At 39.6% G+C, this 15,419-nt stretch overlaps 1 protein-coding gene across 17 annotated transcripts in view; it reads left to right on the forward strand.

Moving 5' to 3' along the window:
* Positions 1 to 15,419, forward strand: part of HNRNPR (heterogeneous nuclear ribonucleoprotein R) — a 48,528-nt gene that overhangs the window by 31,397 nt on the left and 1,712 nt on the right. For 4 of the 17 annotated variants that reach the window (XM_075047753.1, XM_075047751.1, XM_075047736.1 and 1 more), the window contains one exon: positions 9,852 to 14,733. The gene's annotated coding sequence lies outside the window, so the exon portion shown is untranslated. The remainder of the gene's footprint in view (positions 1 to 9,851; positions 14,734 to 15,419) is intronic. The other 13 variants (XM_075047737.1, XM_075047738.1, XM_075047740.1 and 10 more) reach the window with 10 other exon arrangements.

Genomic DNA, 15,419 nt, shown 5'->3' on the forward strand with positions numbered 1-15,419 from the left:
ACTTGTTTAATTTGAGATAAACTTTGCTTGGCATACCTCAATTTGAGAACAGTTTTGATCACACAAACTCATCAATGCTGTTTCACTTGAAAGATCTTAAACAGAAATAAGAGGATCTCTTTTAACTCTGGATTGTCCAGTCTGCATGGTTACGTGGAATTACTGATAATACGAAGTGTAGTAGGACTTGTTGAATATGCTCAGGTGGCCTGTGTCTTGGAAATGAAGCAGACAGCAAGGTTGTTACGGGGTGGGGGGGAACCCCTAAGTGGATTTGCTTTTGCACACGTGGAATTTGGAGATACCTGTAGGAATACACAATGGGCTGTACTTCTTTCATAAAACAGAAACATCAGTCTTTCATCAGTGAGGTTTATAAATTTAAAACACAACTTCAAAATGTATTTCTGTGATTATAATCTACCAAATTGCGTTAAATGCAAAAAAAAAAAAAAAAAAAAAAAGAAAGAATGAAGAGTGGACCAAACTTTAGTTCTGCCCTCCTTGCTTCGAGTACAGTTTCATTTTTTTTTCTTCCTTAGCACCAGTGAGCATGCAGTCTTGCTCATTAATTTTCCTGTTGAACTTCCTGCAGAGCTTGTGTAAGTGTAAGATACACGATTACTTCTTTCTCTGTTTTTTTAAATCTTCACAGCAGCCTCTGAGAGGTGGTTGTGTTTCCATTTTAATTTCAAGGAGTAAGTATCCGTTGCATCAGTACCTGTTTCCATGGCATTATTCTGACGTACCTTCAGACATTTCAAATTCGGCATGCAGAAAATGCATACCCAACTTGAATTTAAGAGGGGATGTGGTATAAGCGTTAATTTTGTGATAGGAAAGGAAATCTAATTCTGGAGAGCTTTCAGCTGTCTTAGCAGTGGATGGTCTTTTCTCTTTTTAAATTCCCTACTGTGCAGCTTTAACTTCTACAGAAAAAGGGGTAGTGAAATGCTTCATGGGCTAAAAGTCCTGTGATTAAAAATAGTTCAAGTGTATAATTGAAGATAGTATCGTAATGCATGTACTCAGGAGAACTGAATACAAGTGCACGAGAAGTAATTTTTGATGTTTCTTAGGCTCACTTTTTAACCAGTTCCTGGATGCGGACTCCTTTCTGAAAGAATTCTTTGATGCACATTCTAAAGTGCCATGTTGAACCCTACTTTAATCAGGTTTTAAAATTCCATATATTGAACCACTGAGGTAGAGAATTAGTGTAACTTTTTGCTGGTAGTACCTATAGAACAAACACCAAAAAGGATAAGAACACCTTGTTTTTAAGTTTCATGTCTGTTTTATCAAGACTGGAGATCTTGAACTCATCCTTGTGCATTTTCACTCAAAATCAATTGCAATTACAGATTTTTTTCCCCATTCTTCTGGGTGAGCTCTTTCCTCTTTTTTGTTCTGCTTAGTGCTGGCAGTAGCAACACTGAGATCACAGGAGAGGAGTTCTTCCTACTCTTAATATTGTGCATCCATGAGGTTGTGGCAGCTTGGAAGAACCATTGCAATGAACTTTATTTTCATGCAAATCTTTACTGAGTGTCTTCTGCTCTGTAACATGCAAATACTGGAGCCAGTATGCAACTTATCTGCAAGAATTTTTAATATGCAGTTATGTTGAAATGCTGCTGGTATCAACATCCAAACCATCTCAGTTAATACAATTTTCCCAGAGATTCTGGCTGAGGTCAGATATTCAGCATGGAGCATTCTGCTTTGAACAGCAGGAAGAGGTTGCAAGCTGCTGAAGTAAACCTCATAAGCTGTTGATGAGCAGCTTGACAAAATATATTGGTGTTGCTGTTTATTCAGTTATAAGTCACTGACATCTTCATTCCCCCAGTAAAACTGAGAACTGAGCATAAATGATTCTTTCTGTAAGGCAGCAGGTCCAGCCTGTTAGTTAATATTTTATTTATCACTTTATTTCCCCCTTGAACAGCCAGCAGTAGTAGGTGTTCTTAGGGTATGAAATATGCATTCCAATCTTCCCCATGTTTCCTGTTTTCTTTGTTTCTGCTGGTTTGCTGGCTGTTACTGTGCTCTCAGGTATTTAGGTTGTTTCCAGTTGGAGGAGTAGGAGCAAATATGTTCTGCTGATTTTTTTCCTCTTGAAAGTATTGGAAAGAGGAGAAGTAGAAAAGCTGTATAGCTGAGGAAGTCTAAGCATGCAGCCCATTATCAGCAGCTGTGACGGGTCCTGCTTTTGGTTAGAAGAAAAATTTCCTCTGCCTCCTCTTCTGATAAAGTTCATATTGAAGAGCTTGTGCTGATCTGGTACTTCTCATCAGGTCTTTGTTGCAGAGCTTTTCTGTGAGCTTGCTCTGAGTGGGAAGTGTGTTGGAAACTGCTGCCCTGAAGACTGGGATGCACTTAAGGCAGAGTTTTGGTTTTATTTCAGTGCAAAGGAATAAATTACTGTTAAATTAAATGAATAAAATTACTTTGTTAAATGTAGAACAAACTTCCTGTGGATGTCTTTAGGCAGGTTCTAGCTGTTGTGCATCAAGTAAGAACAACCTTGTGCAATGTTTGTGAACCAGCATACACACTTCCTTCCAAAGCTCAAATAAATTGTCTGATCTAAGTGCTCCATGTTAGTGGATCAGTTGTACAGGAGAGGCTTTAATATCTTTGTAATACGCTAATCCACAGATAAGCATGTGGATTAACTTTTTGCACATGATGCCTCAACAAGATTAGTTTTTCCTGTGGAAATGTAAGGAGTCTCTTGTGTGGTTTTTCTTGACAAAACAGAAAGCTTTTGGCTACAGTCAGTGCATAGACACTTCAGTTCTGATTTCTTTAAAGGAGTGTACGTATTCTAACTAATACCATGTCTGTGGTGAATTGCATTGAACTATAGTCCTAATTTTTAGTCTTGAAACTAGTTTTTATCCTGCTATACTTGCTTGTAATTTATCTTTCCACTTTGTTTGGAATGCTGTGTTGAGGAGATCAAAGCTGTGTACTGAGCATCTTGCATACAGACAAGTTAGCCTGTTCTTTGGCTGCTTGTTATGTTCTACCTGCATGATAGAGAACATAGGATTAGTTCTTGTCTATCAACTTCTGAAAAGCTTCTGAGCTTCCATCAGGAGTACTTTTGAAAGTGTTGGAGCAAAAGAGAGCAGTGGCTTGGTATGCTGGGGTGTATAGACATTTTTGATACCAAGGAGCTACCTAGAAAAGTTAGGTTAACCTAACTAGGGGAATCTCCAGATAGGCAAGAGGCAAATTATTTAGCTGTGGTTTTAGAACCACTTAAATAATTTCTATTCTTGCTTGTAGCAATGATTTCCTTAAAGCACCGGGTAACCAGTTGCTTGAGTTTGTTGGCAGAGCTGTAACAATAGTGTCTTTAAAAATATTTAAGAATATTTATATGGGTGGGGCAAAAGGCTTTTTCTCCTCCAAATAAGCTTTATTTTAAGTACTTGCATTAAAAACTGAGAGAATATAATCCAGTTTAGTTAATCTGTACAGTTTCTATGCACACATCTATTTTTCCAGTCATATGATCAGTACACAAAACTAGTTACTGGGCATTTTGGTGCCTTCAGAAAGGGGACTGGGTGAACTAAAGTTCTTTCAACTTATAAAAAGGGGTCTCGGAAGACTTGAGAGAGAAGAGAGTACACTGTTGGGAAGAATCAGGCCCTTGGTTTTACTAGTCCTGGATAGTTTGTAAAAGTCTGCTTCTAGTCTAACCCTTTTTCAGGGTTTTTCCAGTTTAAAAACGTAGCAGTTTACAAAAAATTAGAACTACCTTGTCTCCATTGAAACAGCTTGTGAAGTTGGGTCAGATTTCTTAAATTACACTTGATGGCCTCAGACCTGGAACAGTCAGTGGATTATTTGATCATTGTTTTCCCAGTTAATTAAATTAACATTTAGTGCTTGCAGGTCTTAAAAAAAAAAACCAACAAAAAACACCAACAAAACAAAAACACAACAAAAAAAAACCCCGAAAACCCAAACACAACACAAAAGAAACCCCAACTAACAAACCCCCACAAAAAATGAAAATGCTAAACAAGGAAAGCCAACATGGCCATGCCCACAGCGCACTTCATATTGGGCATCTTTCCCTTTCCTGTCTGTGAAGGGCAGAGTGATTTGCAGTAGTGGTTCTTCAGGTAGATGTTAGCCTGTCAGATTTATGGAACACTCCACTAATGCAGCAGTTCAAGAAAGTACGTACATATGGCTGATCATTTTTCAGTACAAGTTAGTTATTGGCAAGGATTGCTCTAGTTGGACATCAAGTTTCTGGACTCTTGTGTGCAAAGCTTGCTGTATGCCTCTCCAGGAAGAGTAGAAGAACTATGAATTCTTTTTGCTTTCTATTTTTGCAAGCATGGTCATTTTTCAGGTAGCTGATAAATTGGTTTGTGCTGCAGTGGGGGTTCTGTGACCACATCTGAAGCGTACTTCAGGCTGTTTCAGGAAGATCAAAGTTGGAAGGTCTTTGGTAAGGTGTTCATGGAACTCTAATGCTGGGTATCCAAAGGTCTCATACAGTGCTAAAAATAAAACTAGGAAGGTGATAGCTAACTGGCATACCTTAGGATTGCAAATAATTTTCAAGAGGGTCAAAAACTGGAGTAGTATACATCATAAGAGTCCTCAGATAATGTAAGCACTATCCTACTTACTCCAGATAGCTGAGCAGTAACCTCATAAGTAAGCACTATCATGCTTACTCCATCATGCTTACTCCAGTAAGTTGAGCAGCCACCTTTATTCGCCTTATGTTTTCCAACAGTTCTGGATTCAGTGTAAAATTTTTGCTGAACGCGACTTTAAAGAAGACTCTTAATATAAGCATTTCTGTCAAATACTTGTTTTTTCTGTCCCACCCATTTTCTTTCAGGTAGTATTTAGGGATTTACTACAAAAACCCTACTAATTAATAGCTAGTCAGTCTTTATGCCATAAGTTTTGTGTCAGATTTCTGTAACTTTGATTTTTTCCTTTTTTTTTTTAATTGCTGTACCTTCACAGGATGATAATACATTACATACTTCTAAGAAAGCAGTCTGTAAGCTTTTTGGTAGTGTTGCAGAGCTGAACATATAGGTCAGAGGAAAATAAACTTCAGGTTGAAGAGGGAGTCCTTAGCAGTGTTTCACAGTGAATGTGCTTGCTAGCAAAATTTCTCTGCTACTTCTCATTCACATTCAAATCAGTATTCGACCATCAGTGCTGTTATCCCTTGTTAAAATGAAGTATACTTGCTGCTTGCAGTTCTTGCTACTCTGATAATGTACAAACCAATTGATGCTAGTAGAGACATCGGATTGAAGATTCCTGAGAAAAGAGGACGCTTAAAGCCTTAACGGTAGAATCTGTAGCTTCTCTCTTCTACTTTTTCTTTACTGTCCCTTCTTGGATTGGATGTACACCTCTGCTTGTCTATCTTTGCAGAGAGACAGAAGTGTTACCTGCAGTATCTTGGATCTGTATAGCCAGCAAGCTACAGATGCAAAGTCCAGTTGCAAGGTTAGAGGTTTTTTGAATGGACCTTGCTATTTTCAAATGAGTTTTTGATGTGGTATGTAAAGGTCAAAATGCTGCAGGATTCTCTTTGAATTTCTTTTATATTATTATCTTATCTACATGAGGTATGAGATCTTGAGTTACTAATTTTGTCAGCATTTCTAGATGATGCATGGAATGTAGACGTGCTTATTAGCTAATTTTACACTTAGTTTGCCCATTTTATGCAAGTAAACATTCATTATTCCTCATGTCTGCAAAGCATTAAAATATACATTTTCTTTAATGTTCCTTGTAAACATTAAATATTTCACAACATATTTCCTCCTGTGTAATTTCTCTAGTGGCGGTCCATAGAAAATAAATGTGCTTTTTTCCTCCCCTTTTATTTGTTGCTTGACTGACTCTTGGTTGTACAGTTTTAAGACTTTCTCTCATGTCAAATAGATGTCTTCAACTGCATGCTTACGAGTGTGTTCAGAAAGGTGTGCAGTGCAGTATGTGAAATCTAAAGGTCATAAATTAAATCTATTTCACTGGGCCAAAGTGGGATGCATGCAGTGAAGACTGCATATTCCACATTGCAAGAGGCTGTTCAGATGTGAGAGGCAGTTCCATGAATGTAGGTCGTCTTTTCTCTTTCATTGGAAATAGCTTCAAAAATCCTTTTGCCAACTGAGCTGAGATTTAAAATAGAAGCAGCTAAAGAACATCAGATGTCTGGCTCTATCAGTAGAAGTTGCTGAAATGAGATATAAACATGCAAGTACTTGAGTAGCTCAAAGGGATTTTTTTTTTTTCTAGTATAAGAGGTGTAGTGTGGGAATGGCAGTGTGTTTATACACATGGAAGAAAAACAATGCAGTTGTCCAGCTCTTAATTGCTGTGATTAGCTCCACTACTCCCTCAACCAAGAAATGGTAATAATGGATTTTTAAATTAAATTTGAATGTAAGAAATTAGAAATCAGTGCTCTTCTGTTATAGCACAAAGTTTAGAGGCTAGCGTTGAGGGTTTAGAGTCCAGTTCTGTGGTGGGAGTCACCATCCTTCTTCTCAGAGGCAACACTTAGAATGTTTATTCCTTTACCTTTACTAATTTTCACTTATTTGAACTTTTTACATTAATCCAGTGTTTCTGCCCTCTAATTACATAAAAGCCATGAATTTTGAGTGCTTTGGGATTGAGGTATGATAACCTAGCTTTCCATGAAGACTTTTCCTGCAAGGTAGAGATTTCTGACAGACTGAGGAAAATTGCGTATTTTTTTGGTAGGTTTGTCTTGTTTGAGTGGTAAAGTATAACTGAAAGCATGTGTCTGCAAATGTAATCTTTTGAGCATAAAGATTTTTCTACTGAGCTAGGCTTCTTTCAGTGCTGTTTGTATGAGAGAGAAGAGTTGAGGTGAATTAGGTAGGAACGTTTTCTACTCAAGACTTCTATAGAAAGACTAACCTTTAGAAAAACAGGGAAAAAAGGAAAGTTGTACATTAGACCAGTATAACCAGTCATCTCCTTCATTAATGGACCTTATTCTCCCTTCTGAAAGTCTCTTAGCAGGGAAGGATGTAGTTTGCCTCAGAGGTATGTAGCTTGTTCGAGCTGGCTGGAACAAATATTTTGTGTTCAAGTGCACACAGGTCCTTCTCATGAACAAAACTGAGTTCACTCATTTCTCACTAGCAGTGGGAGAATCTTCCCATTACTTAGGAAGTGGCAGTAATCCTCAAATATACAAAACAATGAGGACAGTGTCCAGACCATCTGGCTCACTGTCCCTAGACTCCAGCTCCATGTTGTGGGGAGCTGCAGGGTGCATACAGCGTGCTCCAGAGTTAGGGGTGGGGAGCTCCAGAAGACCTCCTGGAGGAGGACAGTGACGCTTACCTCAGGCATCCTACACTCCTGTTGTGACACCATCTTCCTCCTGCTGCACTTCTAGTGGACTTTCAGTAACTCTGAAGAAACTTTCAGTTTATGAATAAACCCTTCCCTAATCGGCCAAGGTAGGAATATGGTTAATTCAAGTATATGCCCAGACTGTTTGCATTGCATTTTGGTGTTGTCACTGGAAGGGGCCACTAGGAAAGCAGCGTGCATTGAACCATGCAGCATGTAGAGTCTTTAAGAATCCTTGTCTATTAAAATACAGACACAACAGTAGTTTCAGAAGTGAGTAGAACTGTACTTCACATGAATATTTCTGGAACACCACATTGTTCTTCTCTTTTAACCACCTATTTCCTTTCAAAGAGATTGCAGTGAGCAGCATTGTTTACTAATCTCATACACCCAGCCATTATCTTACATGAATAGACTTGTTTTTCCCTGCTTCTATGCCTTTGCATTTTAGTTTTTAAGGTGCACATTGTAGATGTATATGTTAACCACTGGAATAAAACCTCCACAGTTGATGTGTGTCCTGCCCTTCCTAACACGATACATACATGTTGATTAACCACTGTTAAGTGATACAGCCTGGAGAACTGCACATGTGCTGTACCCAGCGTACCAGGAAAAGAAATTGAAGATAGTGTGCCTATAGAAGGTATAAAGTACAAGAACAGGCTTACTAAAGATGATAAAAGAACCATGTTCTCCTAACATCCTTTGTTTAGTACAATATATCAATTCTGGATCATTCCATGTAGTTGTACAAGTCCTTCCTTCCTGCTGGTCAGACTGGGGAGGTTCATCTGGACTTGATGTAGTTGGAGACCTGTTTATCTGAAGAAATTTCAACAGCCAAGTATTGGACTTTTTGCTAAGTTTATGAAATGGTTTTATTTTTTCACTTTTTCCTCTTATTTTCTCATCCAGAACTCCTTCTTTGACCAGCAATCAGAGTGAGAAGGAAGTTCTTGCAAACAGTGATTTGCGTCATTTCATATAGATCAGTATCTAATGATACAGTTTTACAGATGTTTGTCAGTGCAAGAAGCTGGCCTTTCTAATGCAGGTATTTCTTCTGCTAGTGCTGTAGTCTGCACTGGGGAACTCGTCTAAGATAGCACTAACACTTTGATTTTCTGGTTTGGCTTTAGTGCAGTTCTTGTGTAGTGTTGACAATGATAGCTGTGGAAGGGCAGGAATACTGCTTTTGGTGTACATCCCTACAACTGTGGTCCCAAGTAAATGCTGTGGGAGAATGACTTGTACAAGCTATTTCTTCTCACTAACTATAAATGGTTAAGTGTGGTGGTTGTCATCAATTATCATGTGACTTTCTGAAGGGGAAATACTTCTGTACGGCTGATGTTACAAACTGGGAGCATGTTGTTTGCATCTCCTTGATGTTGCATGTAGCCATGTTTTCATGTTAGGCAGGTGGACATTCCTTCCCAGAATGAGTAGTTCAGTCAAGGGTGCCATGAAGAAGTTGCCAGGAATTGAGCAGGAAGGCCAAGACAGGGAAATAGGTGAAAGGATTTCGGGTGTCCAGCTGAAAGTGCAGGAGGGTAATGATGGACAGTTCTCCAGCTGAGAACAACAGCTGGCAAGTTCTTTGTAGGTTTTCCTTTGTGTTAAAAATAAAATAATCTGATGATAATGCCCATGCACAAGGCTAGAAAAAATGAGTGGTAGTGAGGTGCGTATCCAGCAGATAGTGGGTGTTCTTTCTGCCGGCTGAAGATGGGGAGTAAAGCAAGTGATACAGATCTGTGTGGGTGAGTGAGGGAATTCCACCCAAAGACTGGAAAGATGTCAAGATGTGGCATCTCTTGTGCATTACAGGATCTTTTTGAAGGACTGTGTTCTAACTCTGTGCTATGAAATCAGCTGGTAGTCAGCATGCTGGAGGATCTTGCTGTTTGACTTGAATCTCGCTATAATGTGTCTGAAGAACATGTTTGGACAGTGTCCTCCTGGAATGAGTCGTATTGCTTTCCTACAGTGTGCCCATCACAAAAACAGTAGACCTTATTAGAGTGCTTCCGCTTTTGAGATGTGTAAGTCAAGCAAGTAAAGTCATCTTAGATTTTTTTTTTTTTGAAGCAAAAATGCATGTGAAGTCTCTAAAAATCCTGAATCTCTGTAGAAGTTTCCAAAAGAATTTTGCATGGGCAGTTGAAGGACCACATGCAGTAACATCAAAGTTGCGTTAAAAGAAATCTGATATAGTCAAATGATGTAGTCTTGGTCTTCTGTGTTCATAGGTCTTAGATTTTTTCTGAATACGGTAACTGGGGACAAAGTAGCAGCAGTATTTGGGTAGGGAGAAGAAAGCCTGACAGAGTTGCTTGTTGTTTTATAAGAAAGTAACATCTGCCTTTTTTTTTTTTTAAGGGAATGTTTGTAGTGGACTATATCTTTACATTTTTTAGTCTCTTCCTCTGCAGCTCAATTAGTCTCACTGAGAGGAGAGCACCCTGTTTGAGTAAGGATACAAGGTAAACTACTTGACAAGTGTATGGTAAAAATCATGACAGCAATGGAACAGCTTTTTCCTAGTGTGAAATCTGAACTTTCAAAAGTAACAAGTTGCTTGTAGGCTTGGTAACCAGCAGAGGAGTAGCAAGTAATAAGACTATGTTATATCTATGCTGTCTTCTGTAGATGTATATGTTTCAGGTTGAGGTCCTAGGGATTGAGAACTGCCCTGCGGAGAAGGACTTGGGGGTACTGGTGGATGAAAAGCTGGATATGAGTCAGCAATGTGCACTCACAGCCCAGAAAGCCAACCGTATCCTGGGCTGCATCAAAGGCAGCATAACCAGCAGGTCGAGGGAGGGGATTCTGCCCCTCTGCTCCATTCTGGTGAGACCAGCTCTGGGGCCCCCCAACACAAGGACACGGACCTGTTAGAGTGAGTCCCGAGGAGGGCCACAAAGATGATCAGAGGGCTGGAGCACCTCTGCTATGAAGACAGGCTGAGAGAGTTGGGGTTGCTCAGCTTGGAGAAGAGAAGGCTTCGGGGAGACCTTAGAGCAGCCTTTCAATACTTAAAAGGGGCTTATAAGAAAGACGGGGACAGACGTTTTAGCAGGGCCTGTTGCAATAGGACAAGGGGTAATGGTTTTAAAGTGAAAGAGGCTAGATGTAGATTGAACATAAGGAAAAAATTTTTTATGCTGAGGGTGGTGAAACACTGACACAGGTTGCCCAGAGAGGTAGTTGTTGCCCCATCCCTGGAAGTGTTCAAGGTCAGGTTGGATGGGCTCTGAGCAACCTGATCTAGTTGAAGATGTCCCTGTTCATTGCAGGGGGGTTGGACTAGATGACCTTTAAAGGTCCCTTCCAACCCAAACTATTCTATGATTCTGTGAAGCTTGAAATGCAAAGACGTGTGTTTCACATCTCTTTAACCATCATGTATTTCTTACAGAGCTTCCAGTGATGAGTAAATTAATGCAGAGCAGACCACAAGGACGTCTCATGTGACTTTTTTGCTATATAAAAATGCCTGTCTTTCAGATACTGAGCTGGATCTGGCAGTAGAGACTGTGAGCTTTGCTCTTGGTATAACAGGAATATGGGGGCTACATAACTCACATTGATTCTCTATTGGCAGTTACTGTGTTGGTAGGTAAAAATTAGATGATGAATTTATGAATCTCCTGTGTGCTGAGGGACTGCAGGATATAAATATGTAAGAGGACCTCCGGGAGGAAACATGGGACTGGCAAAGCCACGCTGATCTCAAGCAAAGGCAGACTTCTTTTTGATGCACAGAGCCTTTGCTTGTGTTAGCAGCAAATTCTTTTCTGTTCCAAATTGAGACTGCAAAATCTGTGGCAAGAAAAAAAACCCCACAATCAGACTTCAATACCAAAAGACTGGGAATGATTGCAGTTACTTATAGAGATAGGATTGCTTGATGAAAATTGAGATGTAGTGTGTGATTAAACATATATTTGTTTGCTATACTCGTGGTTCAGTCCTGTCATTATAACAATTCAGCCAGTGCAGGTGTGTTACTACTGTCTGGAAGATGATGTCTGGTGGCAGAAGGAAAGGAGAAGCAAAAGCCTATGGCTGTGTAAAATGATTTTTTTTCTTTTTTTTTTGTCAATTAGTTGTGTAAATAAAATAAGGTATTTTAGAAATGATAGTTGATTGAACAGCAGTCAGAAATTAGGCTACAAAAAAGTTAAACCTCATGTTTTTCTTTGGTATCTGCAGTGTGCAAGTGCCTGGTCCCTTTTATCTACTAATAATGTTTTAGCTTCCATTCTGATCTCGTTTCTCATAATTCCTGAAGAATATTCATGATGCCCTATGAATTGAGCTGGCTGGTAAGTTATCTGTCTTTATACCTCTGGAGAAGTTTGATTGCAAGCTTTTCTGAGAATATTTCATTCCTAGCACTTCATTTATGCCCAGTCTGGTGTTAAAGCCTCTGTGGACATACCAGTGTACTAAAATTGCGTCACAGCATCAAATGAATTGGATCCTGGATATGCTTTTAAATTTATTTAAAATAAATAAATAAATATTTACCTGTGGGCGAATCCCAGCCTGTGGCACTGCTGTGGCTCGTGGCCTACAGGTAAAAGCTGCTCTTTACCTTCTGACTGATGCATCTGTCAACTGATGTTTTGCAGAATAGTAAATGGGGGTGAAAGGAATTACCAGAGCACAAATAGTGATCACATCATGGTTTCTTGTCCTGGGTACTATGTTCTTAAACTTGTTAGAATAATTCCTGGTATAATCAAGCTATACTTCACTACTTAAATCAAGCTTAATTTTAGCCCAGTGCTTTTTGAATTGAAATGACTCAGGCAAACCTTTGTTTTGAAATAATTATAATTGCTTCTTACAGTTTTGCACACAAATTTCAGTTGTATCCTGATCTAAGAAATTTTAGCATTCCAGTAGATGGCTCTTCAATGTCCCTTTTGCAATCCGCATTTGAAAAAAAACCCAAAGAAAACAAACTGATAGATAGAGAAATAGGACAGAAGATTATAGAACTCTAGTTTCTTTTCAATATTTATTGTATTTTTTCAATATTTTTCCTTTTCTAGGTGTTTTCTAGGTTTTGTGGACTTAGGCTCTGTCCCTCTCAGCCTCTTGTGGTTCCTTGTGCACTCCAGTCAGCACTCTGTCAGAAGGCTTGACTCATATTTACCTTACAATTTAGAACTGATTCTCCTTGCAAACATTTGAAACAAAAAAAAAAAGGGGGGGGGAACTGAATGATATTTCACTTTTTCCTGGGTTTCTATACTTTTAAATTGAAGTGTTTAGGAAGCTGGGTCTTAATTAGCTTTTAGTGGAGGTGAGATAGAAAAGTATTTGTGTAACTGCCCATTATTTTTGCCTGAAAACACCTTTTTGGGTGTCACCTGACTCACCTCAGTGCCTTCTGAGATACCTGCTGCTTTGCAAGGCTCACATGGAATATTTGTGAGACTTGGTAATACCATGCGACAAGAAAGGCAGAGCAGGATGAAAATCAATTGTGTTCTCAGAAATGGAGTTCGGTGCCTGCTTTTCAGCATGTGTTTTGGGTTGAGAGAAGGAGGATTGAAAGAATAGTTCTGGTATTTTGTTCGTTGGTCATCTCATGAAGAACTGCACAGCACTGCATCTTCTGGATAGAGAAGGGCAGACCTTTGGAAGCTGAAGACTGGTAAGACACTGGTGCAACTTTTCTTTGCTGGCCTTAGTGCCCCTCGCATTGTTAAAAGTTTTGCTTTTCTGGCTTTGTTCTTCCTCCTGATGTTTTGCCAGCATTACAGATGGGAGATATTAGCATGTTCTTAACAACAACCACACCAGCCCCCCCTCAATACCTAGAAGTTTATGAGAAGATGGAATTTCTTCAGTAAAGCTATTACTGTGGATGTCATAGGGAGCTGGGGCAGGAATCCCCATCCCTGCATGGAGATACTGAGGTGCTGATTGGAGCTGACTGTGCTGGATTATCATTTTTCAGGTCTGATGGAGCAGTGTTACATCAGGATGCTCACAGATGTGTCCAAGCTGTTTGCAGAGTGGATGTAACTTTGAAAGCAGCATAATCATACTAATCTGCTTGATAGCAGAAGCTTGGACCTGAGGTGGCTTGACCTGTGCCTGCAGCTTCTCCTGCTTTGTTCACAAATGTGTTGGGCCCTGTATACCTGCATCCTTTCCAGTTTCTCTCAAGAGCCTGGTGAGATGGAAGTTCCTGATCTTGTCAAAACCCAAACCCAAACAAACAAAAAAAACCCCCCATAGCTTTGCTTGCAGATTTTCAGCTCTTCATATGTTTTGCCACAGAGGTCTGTGCTTGTCTCTCTGTGCTTCCTCTTTGTGTGACCCTTTCCCCTTTGGACTAGGACCCTTTCCCCTTTTTACGATGACTTCTCAGAACTTGGTCTTCCAGCCTCCTACCCATCTTACGTTTACAATAAGTAAAATCTTTTCAGTCCCCTCATTACCTGTGGTGGCTTTTTGTCCATGGATAGTAGCAGAACCTCCTGACATCACTTAGAGCCTTGGTTAATGCCTGAGGTGTGGCAGCAGCAGGTAATGTTTGAGGTGATGCTGCTTCATTGACTCTAAATACCTTCCTGTTCTGTTGAGGTCTTCCCACCTCTGCAGTGCTGTTATCCTAGCGTTGCTGAGTGCCAACTCAGAAGAATTTCCATCTTCCAGAACAGTACAAGAGGCAGCAGAAAGGGTGAAATGAAGCCTTTATTGGCTCTGGGGTTTTGCTCTATTGTCTGAGTCCTAGGTATGGTAATCTGCTTTTTGATGCAAATTACACTTCTTGTGACCCAAGAGTTTAGGTAGGTCCAGAGTTCAGCTTGGTTTGAGTGAGCTTTGGAGTTTTATACCTACACACTCATGGCAGAAACCCAGCAACCGTTTTTCTTTCTTGGAACAGTTAATTTGTTGGTCACATCCATTTGAGGCAAGTGTTTTTCTTCTAGATCCCTTGATCTCTGACCTGTGCTGGGTCATCAGCTTGGCTTTATGTATGTCTCTTGATCTTTTTAGGGTTTGAGAAATGAAGATTTCTTTGGTTTCATGCCTTTTTTAGGGAAACAGCATGTTGTGGTCACAGCTGTCAGGTAGCTCTTGAATCTTAAAATTCATAGTTTCTCCAAAACTGGTGGTTGGTCTGTTTGCTGCTTTTGGCCATTAGGCTTAGAAGATGCTCTCGGGAGAGTGTGGTAGTGCACTGCCTCCTGTAATAGTGCCTTGTTGATGATATCTTGACAGGTATCATCACTTCGACTTGCATAGGCAACAAGAGATCTTGCAGCCTGGTGGTTTGTCATTCATGTGAGTACATCAAACTCATTTAGGATTTTAAATCCTTGCCTGTTCCTACTGGATTTCTCTTAAAAAAAAAAAAAAAAAAAAAGGAAAAAAAAGGGGGGGGGGCAAGTAAATGCCAGTTAATGTCACAGCTGCACAACTTTATGACATTCCTGTGTAGACATTGGTGAAGTGACTTGCATTTTATTTCACCTGCAGGATATTCAGGTTGATCCATCTTTGACTGAACACTTTCTCTGCCTTAATGGGCAGTTTGGAAAAAAAAAATAATGATCTGTTCCAGAGTAGTTGGGATTTATTTATTCTGCATGCTTAAATGAAGCTTCCAACAATATTGTAGGAGAAACAGTTAAAAAGAAGAATGCCTTACCACTAAGTCGAGGACCATGGATTATTTATCCTCAACCAAGCCTCAGACAAACTGGTGTCAAAGACAAAAGTGTAAAAATTGCTTAAATCAGCTCTGGCAGTATGTCACATTTCTTTTAGTGAGCTGAAGCAGTAACTCAGGTAGCTGTCACCTGTTTTCTTGTTTCCAGATTCAGTCCTAAGTTTTAGTTTATAGACGATTGTACAGATGCAAAGAGTTATAACTTATTTTGAAAAACTGATCAGGATCTTCCCAAGTATACCTTAGTAATTCAGGATATTTGGTGGCATGTAAAAAAGGCAACTTGCTTCATTTCACT

The sequence above is a fragment of the Buteo buteo genome, chromosome 16 (genome assembly GCF_964188355.1).
Source record: "Buteo buteo chromosome 16, bButBut1.hap1.1, whole genome shotgun sequence".
Taxonomy (NCBI): Eukaryota; Metazoa; Chordata; class Aves; order Accipitriformes; family Accipitridae; genus Buteo; species Buteo buteo.